A 14,573-nucleotide genomic window follows, 5' to 3' on the forward strand; every position below is an offset into this window, starting at 1 on the left:
TTGGAAGTGTAATGTTGTTAGTTCAGTCTGGAAGAGAAACATTTTTCTAGCAAGAACAATTTCTTTTCCTTAAGGGAAGGGAAGACATTTTTGCCCAAGTGTCCCTGAAGAAGGGCATTTAAGCTATAGATTCATTCGTATCAGTCTTTTGTTGAGAGAATGGTGTTGTAGGTGAATAATGGATTAAAGAGGGAAAGGAATTGTTATTGGTGAGAGCAGCAGAGAAGGATTGTGTGAGAGAGGCTGGACAAGGTGCTGTGGTAAGAAGTCCAGCATTTCCTTAGTGCAATAGCAAAGCTTGTTTTGTGTTTTTGTGGACCTGGCACCCTCGATAATTGGCAGTGTGGTCTTGTTCGCAGAGATATCACATGGCTGGGTGTCTTTGGAATTGTGACATTTGGAGGTGGTGTGGTCTTAGCCACAGCAAACACAGTTTAAAAGACAGGTGCTGTGATTTATGCATTACCAATGGCTGGGCACCTATGGCCCTGCACAGGTAATGGAAATTATTTTAAAGTCTATTTTGATTGCCAGACCTGCTAGATTGGTTTTTAATGACAGGGCTTGGGGATGTACTGAATTTTCAAAAACCAGGTGACAAGTTGTGGGATATTTGGCCACAAATTGGATACCTAAGGCATGCTGGATGTAAGAGGGACGAGTAGAGCATATTCCGCCTACTGATACCATTGAGAAACTTGGCTTTTCAATTCTGTTTGCCTTCATCTTCAATGGAAGGGAAGAGACTCCTCAGTGAAAATTATATTTTCTGTCCTCGGGGAGTTCATATATGACATAAAGAGAGTCTTGTATTTCAAAACTTTACCTACTTTATGATATTCATGAACAGTGGAACATTTTATTACCATAATGTTGGTACCAGTCAAGTAATGTATTGGGAGTATGACACAGAGTTTAATTATTTCGTTGTTAATCACCAGCCAATTGCTAGTTTCAGCAATGTGAAAAGGTGAGTCAAATGTTTTGCAGTCTTTACAGCTGAAAGGGGGCACATTGCAGCAGGTGTGCTTGTGGTAACCTAATTGTCCACCAAAGTGATTTGGGCTGAGAACCTAAAGAGAGCTGAGAAGCTAAATTATATTTTCTATATGGCCTACAGCATGATAGATTGAGTTTGGATTGAATTAAGCTAATTATCTACCTGTTGTGAAGGCACATTAGTGGTAGTGGTGGATGTATTAGTTTTGTCTAATAGAATGGGGATTTTAAAATAGTTATAATGAAGTCCTCTTTGATCTCAGTGAACATTGACGAGAAAAACATTCAACATATTTAAATTAAGGGCTGGTGTTGTTTGCCCTTAGGAGGCATTTTGGCCTTTGGCCGCCATACCCATTGAATAGAAAGTCACCTTTGAAAGAAACCCTTTGTGTAGTCGATTTTGGCATTACCGCACCTAATGTCTGAAATGGCTCATTGAAAGCCCTTGTGGGCACACGTACCATTCTGGTGGGTGCAAACAACCTTAACTGGTCGCTTTACAACAAATTAAAACCATGGCATGATGAAAAAAAACCAACGTCAGTGTGCGTGTTGTTCATGAGAAGAGAAGCTTATGACACAGCCGTATCATTGTCGGCCCTTGCGGGCGCATATTATACCGTCCCGGTGGGCGATACCCACCTTTACCGGTCATTTTACATAAATAAAATCCTTGGCATTGCAAAAAACCTGACGAAAGTATGCGTGTGTGTTTGTGAGAAGCGAGAAACTTAATACTAAGTGCAATAGGACTGTTACACCCTAACAATTTACAATATAAGTTGAACGAGCTAACAGGAACATTTCGGGGAAACATCAGTAAAAATTAACAGTGGGAAAAAATGGCGAAGAGAGTGCCGTACATTTAAGAGTAGACAGGAAAGACTCGTAGGCGAGTAATATCTTTAGGCAGTGTATAGGTATGTTTCCGATTTATATCGTAATCCCAAATGGCCGTGAGGAGTGAATTGCCCGCTGATTTCAGGCGCGAATGGAATTTGGTTACCTGCGTGCGAATAAAGTCCGCGACGGCCGGGATATCGTGGGCGGCACGGATCTCGGCCATTCGCGTCCTGCGGCTTATGTGCAGTAAGCCCCGGATGGATTTGTTTTGAATGGTTTCCAGGTGGCGCCATGTAGTTTTACGGTTTGCGAAAATGGAGCTGGCATAAAGAAATTTGGGCCGAATGATCGCCTTGTAAAGGCGCATTCGGTCCTTGTGACTGAGTGGCGATGTCGTCAAGGTGAGGCAAGACAGCTTGTTCCTTGCGACAATCGCCGACGTTCGGCAATGGTCCAAATGTGGTCGGAAGGTCAGTTTCTCGTCGATAATGACGCCAAGGAAGCGGTGCGAGGAAGCTCTAGGAATCACATGTTTTTGGAGCGTTATAGGAAGGTGAGGAGTGCGTGGGCGTCGTCGGGCGAAGTGAACGTGTGTGCTTTTGTCGGCGTTTATTTTAGTTTTCCATGTAGACGTCCTTGTGCAGTTTGCGTAGGTGTGTGTTGATGCGCCGAATGTTTGCCGAGCGAAAACGAGACGGGGCAGCTATGGCGGTGTCGTCTGCGTACATGTAGAGTGACGTGGGGCGTGGACGGTATATCATTAACGAATAAATTGAATAAGAAAGGGCTTAAAAGAGAGCCCTGCGGAACGCCGGCGGCGGCGGTCTTCACGGATGAAAGGAAATTCCCCAAACAAACCCGAAATCGGCGATTGGCGAGAAAGCTGCGAATCAATAGAATGATAGGAGGAAAGGTTCATTTTGAAAAGGAGACCGTTGTGCCATACCCTGTCGAACGCACGGGCGATATCGAGAAATACCGCGTCCGTGGATCGACGAAGGTTGAAACCGTGCGAAATACGTTCGCACAAGCGAAGGATTTGAAATTCCGCGGAAACGCGTGAGCGGAAACCAAGTTGCTCAGGGCGAAAAATGTGACGGTCGCGCGCGTGCGATTCTAGCAGGAACAGAAGGACCCGCTCAAAGATTTTGGACACGTTAGAGAGCAGAGTAATTGGTCGGCAATTACCCGGTATCGTGGCGTCTTTCCCTGGCTTTGGAAGGAGGATAACTTTCCCTGTTTTCCAAGGGGAAGGGAAGTGGGCGGAAAGGTAACTGATTAATTAGGTAGGAAAGGATGAGAGGGAAGATGGGGACTCGGGCTGCAAGAATAAGTTCCCGATTTGACACATTGTCAAACCCGGGCGCCTTCTTTGGCGGCAGCGAGGTTAAGATTGACTTCATTTCGTCTGCAGACGTTATCAAGGAGAGACTGGTAGGATTGGAAGGAAGATTCGCAAGGAATTTGCGGCTTTTATGGTCAGCGGGGGAAGGATCGGCGGCCATCGTACCTTCCAGGAACACCGCTTGGATCTCCGCCTTCTGGGTTGGGTCGAAAATTAATCTGTCGATTAATTTCAACGGAGGATTGATCGGTTTTGGGGAGCGACGAAGGGACTTGGAAATTTTCCAGAGAGTTATCTTCGAAAGACAGAGAGCAAACATGACGCATCCACTCTTGAGAAGAGAAAGCAGCAATGGAGCGCCTGACGTCAGCATGGAGCCGATTGTAAAGGGACTTGTCCCAGGGCAATCGGTCCCTTTGCCATGCACGGCGAGCGGCATATCTGGCTTTTATCTTCGCAAGAATGTGAGGAGGAAGGGCACGGCTTTTTCTCCCAGATTTGGGAGGGACTGATGACGTAATACGGCGCTTCGCTTCCGCAAAGGCTTCCGAAACGGCCTCGGCACGGCGGTCTAGGTCCTCGGGGGAGGGGGACGAGAGAGGAGAAATCGGCGCCAGGACGTCTGCGAGGGCATCTGGAAAGCGGTTCCAGGAAAAGGACTGGGTCGGGGGAGGTTGCGCACGTGGCGAAGAGAGAGGGAGATGGAAAAGGACGGGAAGATGGTCCGAAGTGAAGCCGTGAACCACGGAAGGAGGAGAGATAAATGGAAGATAAAGGGAGAGACCGAAGTCCATGATGCTGACGGAGGAAGGGGATCGGGAAATATGCGTTGGCTCGGAAGGGGCCAATATGGACGCTGACTGGGATTCAAGAAACGACTGCAGAATTCTCCCGTCGTAATTTTGTTTAGAACAGTTCCACTGGAAACTGCGTGCGTTCCAATCGCCGATGAATAAGCCCGATTTTCTTGGGGATATCAGGCGCGTGAGGTCGACTTTATTCAATTTATTCGGTCTACCGCATAGTTGGTAAATGGAGAATATGTTTACAGTACCGTGCGTTGTATGTACTTCGATTCCTAGAGCTTCCATGCTGGAGAGAATGGGAACAATAAGAAGGGAATGAGGAATATCACGCTTAACAAGGATTGCAACTCTTCCGCCGGGTTTGTTTCTGTCAAGACGGTGTAATACTCCGGAGAGTAAAATGAGATGTGTGGCTTCAGAAAGGTTTCCTGAAGAAGCAGTATGTCGATGTGGTGTAACGCGGCATAGTTTAAAAGTTCGTGTTTTTTTGTTTAGCAGGCTATTGCATTCCAGGATTGGAGTTTTAGTGAACGACGCAACGGTGTACACGGGGAATTAAACGTGTAGACGGAGAAGTTGCTCGAGGATGAAAATCTTTTTCGCTTCGATAGTCGGGGCCTGCTGAATGACAGACATTATTCCGCGGAACCATTGCAGCAGGTCCGTAGTATCGAAAGGAGGGGAGGTTGCTGAAGGCCGGGGAGGGGAGGGAAGAATGGGCGCCGGGCCGGCTGGCAGCGGCGGAGGGGAAGACCGAGAAACTGGAAGCGGAGGGAACTCCGCTCTGGAGGTCATTGCACGTGCGAAGGAGCGAGAGAGGGGAGGGGGAGCGGTCGCCGAAGGAACAGCTGGCGCGATCTTTTTACGCTCCGCTTGCAACTTCTTGGCTTCTTTGTGGACCTCGCAACCGCGATAATTCGCCGGATGCGCGTTACCACAGAGGAAACATAATGCAGCCTCCTCCCTAGGCTTCGTACATTCACTGCTCAGATGTTTGCCACCGCATCCAACGCAATTAGGTTGCAAGAAACAATGGTTTTTCGTATGTCCTATACGTTGGCAACGATGGCATTGCACCAGTTCGTTAGATTTGCGGAAAATAGAAACCGCGACGCGTAAGCCCGCGAGGAATTGGATTTGAAGGAAAGCTTCCGTGTCGACGGAGCTTTCGCAAGCTATATGGCAAGTAGTAGTGGGATAACGGGCGACTTCTTTAATTTTGTGGGACCTTTCAATGTCCGACGGGCGGGTTGAAAAAATGCGGCGAGCGAAAAACACCGGGAAGCCAAGAGATTGCAAGTGCGTCGTTATTTCAGATTCCTCGATTGCCGGAAGGATGCCCTTGATCGCGAATTCCCGCCGACGATTGCACGGGAGTTGGTATGTTTCGTAAGGAACATTCAGTTCCTTAAGGATGACAGATACTTTGTTGTAATCGTCAATGGTGCTACATTTTATAACCGCGGAATTATTACTCGTGGAATGGGCGATCGGGGGAAACTGGCAAGCGCGGGCGATCATCTCTTCATCTCCGGCCATTGTTTTGTGTCGGCGATACGGAAAGGGGGGATTTTGCCTTTATTCCCGCTCGAAGCGGACGTCGGCCGCGTAGCACTGTTACCGGATAAATTAGCGGAATTGGACGCCATTGAATCGGAAAGTAATGAATATTTGTTAGAAATCGCCACCGGAGCGATCGGGAATGCAGGTAAAGCGCCTGTGGCCATGTGTCGCCGGCGCTTGGATGACACCACCTGGAAATTTTCCCCGGATGAAATACCTTCATTTGAAACCTCGTTTACAATGCCAAGGGATGCGCTCTGCTGACACTGGCGGTCAGGCACAGGTCGCGCATTGGGATCAAGATTTGAATGACCGGCAAGGAGGGAATCACTCACCGCATCCTGAGCGGAGCTGGTCTCCATGGGCTCGGCCGGGACTGGTGTGGAAGCCGAGTGGCGAGCATCAGGGATGGAAGTAGTGCTGACTCCTGCTGAAGGTGAGGATGTCGCGTGGAGAACGGCAGAAGGCAAGTCCTTAGGCGAAGTAGAAGGAGCAGTCGAAGGACGGAAATTGTCGAGGATTGCGTCCCTTTCGCTCACCGAAAGGGCCGCGAGCGCGTTCCGCAAGCTCTCTGTTGTCAACGGGGTAGCGTTCATGGCGAAAGACGAATTCGTATCACACGTTATAGCGGTTGTTGAAACTTTTGTTAACGCCACAGGCGATGAAGTCGTACGGCTATTGCCACGCAAACCAATGTTTATTGAGACGTCATGGGCACCGCGCGGGTGACGAAGCGGTCCAGATTCATGGTGACGCGGAGTAGAGCTTTTTATTCTCATTGTCTGTTCACCTGACACATCGGAGATGTTGCTCTCGACGATGGAAAGGGAAGGAGAGGGGGGCGGGCGAGGAAAGAGGTTGGGCGGGGCGAGCGCCAGGGCGGCTCCGGGGAGGAGGAGGGGAGGCAAGCGACCGGCTCAGGTGGGCGGGGTCGTTGCTCGGCGGCGTCGGCCGGATCAAAGGACCCGCCGGTCGGCACGACGAACCACAAAGGCTCGTACTACCTAAATACACACAAAAACCCAAAGGAAGGAGCGCACGAAAGACACGTCCGTTCTCCTTGAAAGAGCAGTGTGTTATCGAGAAGCTTATGAGCTGGAGAGCAATTTATATATAAGCTGGCGATTTTCACAGAAGTCCTTTATGCTATACTCTACTGAATGCATGGGTGATGTCAAGGAACACAGCATCCGTGGATCAACTGAGGTTGAAGGCGTGCAAAATACGTTTGCACTATCAAAGAATTTGTTGGGTTGCGGTAATGCAAGAGCAAAAACCAAATTGGATTGGCTCAGGATGGAACAGACCAACAGCTGAAAAATTTTACACGGGTTCAATAAAAGGGTAATTGGGCGACAATCACCCATGATTGTTGCATCTACCCTGGCTTCAGAAGCAGAATAACTTTCCTTGTTTTCTAAGGAGACAGGAAATGGGATATAAGGTAACAATGGTTAAAGAAATCTGAAAGGAGAGGAAATTCGGGAACTGAGGCAGGTAGTTTAATGTCCTGATTCTGCAGAACCATTTACATTGTGTCTGTTGGCGTAATCTGAGGGCTTTCAGGAATTTTCCCGGGGAAATTCAGAAGGTGCATAACTGTGTTGAAGAATATTTGCTGCGGAAGTTAAACTGGTGCCCGGGAAGAACATTAAGTTCCCTGACGTTGTCAAGATGCTCAAAGAGAACCCACTTGAACAGCTTTCCCAGGACGTTGATCAACGAAAGTGGATGGTAATTTGCGGGCAAATATTTCCCGGCCTTCGGTATGCACATCGTCAGCCTCCTTCCACCAGGATGGGATATACCCGATGGCGAGAGAAATATGCATCTAGGTGATTACTGCCTTCAAAATGCCATCTGGCCCAGGTGATTTTCGCGGCTTGTGCTAATTTTCCGTATAAGGTCCTCCTTAGAAATTGTTGGTGGCAGCTCGTGGTCGCGAACGTGACGGGCGTCATTGGCGGAAATACATGCAAAGACGTGAGATCTGGCTGGTCAATGTTGCCCTGTAAGGGAGGAAATACTTCCTCTACATGGACCGCTATAGCCGTGGCTTTCTCCGGCGTTTTCAGCATCCCCGTAGAAGCATGCAGCGGAGCCTCCTCCCATGACTTAACCCGGGGGCACCTTGTTAAGCCCCACAAGGAGCCATCTTCCGGAGAGAGATTAGAAACTTTCCTCTCCCAGCTGGTGGTCCTAAAGGCCAATATGTTATTGCAGATTTGGTGCCGGGCAGCATTAAGAAGAGTTATCCACCAGGCATCGGGAGTCTGAAACAGCTAAGCCAATTTTTCTCCCGAGTTTCCTCCCGGATGGACCTCAGAAGTGCCAGGTGGTTCCAAGTTCAAGCACAGCGTTTGGGAATTGCAGCCGCGACTGCTGGCTGCACGTTTTAAATAAATAATAATCTTAATAAAATCAACCTCGCGATCGATTTCATCAGGACAACTGATAGCCGGAGGCAGCGAGACGTTAGTCATGTCATCCGTAATCTTACGTCATAGGAGAACCCAGTCAGCTGCGGCATAGTCCCAGATTGGCCGTTTCTCAGCCTCCATCTGATGTCTCGCAAGCTGGGAGAGGACCGGCAGATGATCACTGTCCAACGGGAAAAGCACTCGCAGAGAGCTCCGTAGGCAACCTGGCGTGCACGGAGATGTCCAAGATGTCGCTTGTTCTGCACTAAGCAAAATTAGTGGGCGTAAGAGGACCGATGGCAGCAAGCCGCTCAGACAAAGTCCACTGCCGCGGGTGCAATCCCCGAGTGTTTCCAATCTGGGTCCTTCAATAAAGTCCCCTGCCATGATTCGCAGAAACTGATCCCACGAAAATTGCTGTGAGTTTCTCTGCAAGGAACTGTGGTCGAATGTGGACCAAAGCAAGCCAAAGGGGTCCTTTGCCTCACCACGTCTATGGTAGGGCCTTCTGTGGAAAGAAAAGGCTGCAGCAGGAACCACTGCGAGCAGGTGATCTGCGATCAATATCACTGTCCCTCTTCAGTGCGACTGGTTGCGAAAGATGCATAATCCGGGAACTGTTCACCGATCCTCTGGCCCAAGGAATGTTTCCTGCTGTAGTGGAACCTCTCATCTCTGTCAAGACAGAAATACATGGAGCTCGGGCGTCTTTCTCGCCACGGCGCCACCATTCCAGGATGCGATGACAATGTTTCGGAATCTATCAGGGAATTATCCATTGCGGGCCTGGGGAAGAGCAGGCAGCTGCCGCAGCGTTGTCGAGAGCACCTGAGGCTGCGACTGCAAGGCAGCTGAGATGGTGGGCAGCATCCCAAGGATGCTGAGAAGGTCATTTCTGTCAGCAGCATCGACAGTGTGGTGATGGAGTCGGACGTGGTCCCCGAAAGGACCAATGGTTGGTGAGGCGCCAATGCTTGGAGACGACTATGTTTGCATAATGGAATACGAAGAGAAGCAGCCATCTGCGAGATGTTTGCAGCAGGCATCAGCAACACAGAGTAATACTCCAAGGCGCAGATGCAGTTCAGGGCGTTTTGGTGCAGGGCCGTGAGATGCGTCAACTCCTCGCCATGCATTCGTTCCCAACGAAGCCGGCTGATTAACGGCAGTGAGAGTAGAAGCAGAAGATGGAATTTTCCAGCTTTGGAATTGCCAGCCATGACGGTGGCACCTTTCCCGCGACATCCGCGGCGCTTCCACGGAGACTTGTCCTCGCGGCATTATTTTTCGGCTTTCCCCTTTTCGCCTGTAGGCATAAAAGTGGCATGGTCACGGCCACAGCTTGGGCACTTCTCAGCACCCGTCCGTGGGACACCTGCAGACTGTGGCCCTTGGACAAATGCCGGCATAGAGTAAACACCATACAAATAAGCTCCTGTTGCCGAATTAAGATCAGCAATAGCACAGCTCTGGATCTCTGTACACGTAAAGGTGCTCGGAAATGTTCCCCACGCTGCGAAGCGCCTTTACAGATGACACTTTAGCAGACCGGGCCAGACTTGACATCAAAATTTAAACCTCAGACTATGTTACCTTGATCTTTTCTTGCCGAAATAGATTCATTCCTCTCGATGTTTGGCACTTCTTCGATGGCACCTGCAGTTTCTGAAAAGTTTTTTTTGAACTCAAGAAACTGATTTCACTTCTTTTCGGAGAACTTCCTTCTGAGCATGTTCTTTTGTTTGACGTGCCTTCTTATATTGAGCTCCACTCAGTCCCTCACGTCAATGAGTAATATTCACGAAAATCAAACAAAAACATCTTCACAAAGACAATTCAAATCTTTTCACAATTCAGAGCTTTTGAATAAATAATGCAAACCAAATCAATGTGCTGCAAAGAAAGTCCTGAAGGTGAACGAGGTGGTTTTCTCACGGCCAATGTCGCATGTGGACATCTGCGGTTGTAAGCGCCACTTGCAGAGATCCTACGTATGTCATAGAACATTGAACACAAGTGGACAATTTCCGTACGCAACGGTGTACAAATGATCGGAGACAGGTCCAGATCAGATCGCGAAACACTCGTATGGCGGAGAAGCATCAGATGGACCCAGGGCTGCTGCTGGAGCCGAGTCCTTAGCCATAGGGACCGCCCGTGACTGACTCAGATGAGTGGTCACGGGCAGAAAGAATTGCCAGTCGATAGCGGCGCGAAAGCTTCGGCCGACATGCATTCAAGGCATCCTCCTCCCCTTCCCTTCCCTTCAAGCCCTTCAAGGCATTATCGCTCTGCAAGGTGAATGGCCGATAAACGCCTGGCCAAGGATGCAGTATCGGCGTCTCCTTGAGAACGGGCGAGAACTTTTATCCTCATTCCGAAGATTAATCCATCCTGGACCACTGGAGATCAAGGACAGGATGCACCAGGGATGAGGAAGCCGCCATGGCATGAGGAGAAGTTAGGGCCCTGTCCACTGCAGATGCAGGAATATGGCTCAGCAGGTTGAGGATATGTGTGATGCTTCATTTGCGTTGTCTCAGAGAGTGAAATTTAGATCAGGTCCAAATAAAGGCTGGTTAAGCTCACAGCCGGATGCCTTATTGCCAAATTGGTCGTCCGGCTGATTTCACACTGGCTCCTGCCGCTGTTCAGCTGTGTTTTTCTAGGAGAAATGCACAGTCCTAAGGGACTCCACCACTTTCATACCATTTTGTAGCGAAATGGCTGACGAACAAAGTGCCCGAAAGACCCCGTCATTGTGATAGCATGAGGAAGACGCTGCACACTCCAGGGAGGGCACATTCCGCTCCCTAAGTACAGCATCCAGCGGTGGAAGGCCGGCAATCTCCCTGAGCGCCTCGTTGCCCGGAGTCCAACCAAGACGCAGTGTCGCCCACAGGTTCTTCCTATCCACAGTGCACAGCACGTTCACAGTGGCCTTGCCCATAATGCCACACGACGCGTGTACCGCTTAAGTGAGGATCGGGCAAAGCACCGCCGTGAACAGCTGGTCTCCTTCGGAGCGAAAGACGTGGTGTGAGGATGGGCGCCAGCGGATGCTGTGATGCCGGTTGCTGGCTAGACAAGGTTCTTCATAGTAAGGTGCTTGTCGAGGAGCATGCCCAGGTTGGAAATGCAGCTCTTTTTCCGGTCCCTTTGCCATGCTCGGTTAGTGGCATTTCTGGCTTTTATCTTCGCAAGAATGTGAGGAGGGAGGGCACGATTACTTCTCCCAGATTTGGGAGGGACTGATGACGTAGGCAACCTGGCGTGCACAGCGATGTCCAAGATTTCGCTTGTTCTGCACTAAGCAAAATTAGTGGGCGTAAGAGGACCGATGGCAGCAAGCCGTTCAGACAAAGTCCACTGCCGCAGGTGCAATCCCCGAGTGTTTCCAATCTGGGTCCTTCGCATTGAAGCCCCCTGCAATGATTCGCAGAAACTGATCCCACGGAAATTGGTGACGTTGTTTCCGAAGTCACCTTGGATGTCCGGAGAGTAGATGTTGAAGAGGAGCGGCGAGAGCAGACTTCCTTGTGGAACGCCGGCTCGTATTCTCCTCTTCTCGGAGAGCGCGTCGCCCCAGCTGACCCGGAACGTCCTGCCATGATGCCGCGATGTCCGTCCACCAGCGAGGAAACCCGAAGCAATCAAGCTTCCACAGCAAGCCGTCATGCCACACCCAGAAATGGTGCATTGGAAGCCCTGAGAAGGGCACACATAAACCGTACCGGTGAGCGTTACCCACCTTTACCGGTCGTTTTACAAGTTATGAAATACCTTGGCAATGCGAACTAATATGACGTCAGTGTGCGTGTTGTTTGTGTGAAGAAGGAAACTTACCATCTATTATGTGAGGAATACATACTCACATGATATGAACATAAAAAGGTGGCAAGCCGGCAGGAAACGGCTGGAACTACTCACTAATGTATAAACTAGACGGGAGAGGGCAAGTGTACATGGGGATGACCTAATTCTAAAAGTTATACTTATGAACAATTATATGAGTATACGGCTGGGAGTATTTACAGAAGGGGGAGCGCTCGAGTATATGTCCGACAGGTGGACAGGGCGGGACTAAGCGACCGATAAGCGATCGCTTAGAAACAAAAACTAGATAAACTGAAATATTACCTCTATTGGTGAAATATAAACAAAAGAGGGAGACAGCACCCGGCGAAGCGGAGATTTAATTACACTCGATACTATAGTCTATAATATACTCTAACATAGGACGATAAATGTAAAGGTTACGACTAAGAAGAAGGCAAAAAGCAGACATAGGAAAGACTCATAGGCGAGTAGTATCCTTAGGCAGTGTATATGTATGGCGCTTGTCAACATTAAAATCCCACAATGACGTCAGAAGGGGATTACCAGCGGTGGTCAGCGACGCATGAAAGGACTTCACTTGGCGTCTCATGAAGTCCGCAATGGACGGAAGGCGATGTGCCGCGCGCACATCCGCCATCCGGGTTAGAAGGCTTACATTAAGCAGGCCCCGAATGCCTTATTTTGTATGGTTTCTAGGCGGGTCGAAATCGTCCTACGACACGCGAAAATTTGGCAGCCGTAAAAACGACCCCTCAGTCTGATGCGGCACCTAGTGCCGACAAGGGTATCCGTACCGGTGGGAGTACCCACCATTACCGGTGGTTTTAACAGCAGACAAGGAAGTGACTTGTGAGATATTGGGACGTGTGCTTATGTTGTTTGCGAGAAGAAACTTACAGACTATACTAAGAACTATTTACAATTGACATTAGTGACAAACATAATTTAGTGAGATACAATTGATAAAGAACAGATTATTACATAATTTAATATTGATGTTTTTTTTCTTTTCTTTTTTTTTACGATTTAAACTATTTTTTTAATATAATTATTATAATTTTTTAATGCATTTTTTTATTCATATATATACATATTTTTTTCTTACGGATGTTTTTTTTCTTTTTATTAATTATGATAATTTTTTTTAATTCGTTATCATTATTTGCTATTAATTTTTAATTTTTTTGTTATAATTATTATTATTTTTGATTTTATATATATGAACATTTTTAAATATAATTCAATGACATACAATTGTAGGTGCAACTATAGAAATGGTATACAAGAACAGCGTTGGTAATTTGTTTACATACAGATATAGTAGAATGAACAACTGAAAAGTTAAATAATATTGAATAAATCTAACAGTGATATTACATATATATATATAAATGTGAATACATGTATATTTTTTTAATACAAAGTAATATATAAAAAGAGAGATAGGAAAGACTCATAGGCGAGTAATATGTTTAGGCAGTGTAATTGTGGAATTGGATGGGATGTCATAGTTCCATATATCAGTTGAAAGGGGGTTGTTGGTGCGTGGGAGACGAGACTGGAAATTTTTCACTAGTTTCTTTAGAAAAGAAGCTATGGTCGGAAGTTTAAGGGCCGAGCACACATGTTGCATATTTGTTAGTCTAGAGATTTTTAAGAGAAAGCGGATGGTTTTATTTTGAAATGACTCAAGTTGGGACCTGATCTTTTTATTGTTAGCAAATATTTCTCCACCGTAAAGCAGCTTGGGACGGATAATACCCTTATAGAGGCGGATACGGGCAGGGTGAGACAGAGGAGAGTTCCCTAGAAAGAGGCTTACCATGCTTTTTTTGCGGCATGGGCAGCGCAGAGGCGGTCTTTTAGGTGGGGTTGGTAAGAAAGCTTACGATCCAGAATCACGCCTAGGAATCGGAGGCTAGAGGCTCTTGGGATGGATGTGTGTTTAATTCGTGCGGGGTTGTATCTGTCGTGTTTGCGTCCTCGTTCGAAGTGTACGTGAGTGCTTTTTGTGGCGTTGATTTGTATTTTCCATGTTTGTGTCCAGCGGTGAATTAGTGTTAAATGGCTATTTAGTCTTCTATTGTTCGTGTCGGAGGATCGAGAGGTGGCGGAGATGGCTGTGTCGTCTGCGTACATGTGTAATTGAGTGTGCGGGGATTTGGGGAGGTCGTTTACAAAGATGTTAAATAGCAAGGGGCTAAGCAGGGAGCCTTGTGGGACGCCAGCGGAGGTTGGGCGCACCGATGAGAGAGTGTCCGTCGGCGACAGTGAATTTGCGTCGGTTGAGGTAATTGCGGAGGAGTCGGATGAGGGGAGGGGGAAAATCAAGTTCAGTTCAAGTTCAAAAGGTGTTTATTTTTCCAAGTAGTTGTACAGAGGTAACAATAAATATAGACATTTAACAGATAAATTTAACAGAGTTATAGCAGTATTGTACAACTGACAAGGAAGCCCTGTTATAGGCAGCGTGGCTCTTCAGGGTCTAAAAATTGCTGGCGAGTGTCTTTGGATCAGCCATTGCAGAAATTTTCTCTCTTCACGGGGTAGCATTGGCCCGGCATTTGCCCTAGGCGGAGGGGAAACCCGTAAAACCCGCCGCAGGCCGCCAAAAGATAACGTTCTTCTTAACTTTGACGATAACAGAAATAAATAAGTATAAATAATATATATAAATAATTAAATAACGTCTTTGGACACATTCACTTATACACTGGCACTGGTTGTTTTTGTGTAGCTTCTCCTCTGCTCCCT

The sequence above is a fragment of the Hetaerina americana genome, unplaced genomic scaffold (assembly GCF_022747635.1).
Source record: "Hetaerina americana unplaced genomic scaffold, ioHetAmer1.1.p SCAF_75, whole genome shotgun sequence".
Lineage (NCBI taxonomy): Eukaryota > Metazoa > Arthropoda > Insecta > Odonata > Calopterygidae > Hetaerina > Hetaerina americana.